Consider the following 813-nt stretch of genomic DNA (forward strand, 5'->3'; position numbering starts at 1 on the left):
CACACACTGCAGTATACATAAACAGTATGTTTACTTTCAAGCCACAAAAATAGATTGATAGTGCCTTACCACTGCATTTTCAAACATGGAATGCATGACATTCCTAACTCATCCTAATGAACTACTACTGATACCTTCACATGAAACCTAGTTGAAAATGATGATGAGATAGCTGATATAAAAGGTCATGATCCTCCACCATCTACCAAATCCCTTTTTCCAGTCACCTCTGCCACACACTGGCACCCACCCCTCCAAATTTGTGCATCATTACGCTTGTTTTAAAAAAAAACAGATGTTTGCATTTCTCTTTTGTATCAACTGTAATAGAATGTAGTTATAATTCATTTTAGTATTATTTTAAGAATATACATATACATTACATGCTTGAGAAAACTCCTGAATGTCATTGACATGGTCCACATTACCCGTTTATAATGTATTTTTATGGGATATTGTGAAGAGCTACTCATCAAATAATTATAGAATTTGTTTTCCTAGTCTATATTTACAATGAATAATAGGGATCTCATGTGTTTTGTTTAGGTATAAGTTTGAAATCTCATTCCTGGTTAAATCAAGGATCTTTAGGTGATATATAGACTATTGATAAGAGTACTCAAAAGATATAAGGTATTACATTTTTGCTAGTATATCTATTTAAAACCAGTGTAAGATAATTTTGGTGACAGACAATGATTTTGATCTATAATTATTATAAAGTAGAATCAGTTTATTAAAGTTTTTATTCTATTTTAATCATGCCAAATACAAACCTCATTTTTACATTAGATTGCATTAGATATTGATGCA

General features: G+C 30.6%; 1 protein-coding gene across 1 annotated transcript in view; it reads left to right on the top strand.

Moving 5' to 3' along the window:
- The window catches only part of LOC119587799 (conserved oligomeric Golgi complex subunit 6-like), a gene marked incomplete at its 5' end in the record, with an annotated part of 13,578 nt that overhangs the window by 10,701 nt on the left and 2,064 nt on the right, over positions 1 to 813 (top strand).

Source organism: Penaeus monodon, chromosome 23 (assembly GCF_015228065.2).
Source record: "Penaeus monodon isolate SGIC_2016 chromosome 23, NSTDA_Pmon_1, whole genome shotgun sequence".
Lineage (NCBI taxonomy): Eukaryota > Metazoa > Arthropoda > Malacostraca > Decapoda > Penaeidae > Penaeus > Penaeus monodon.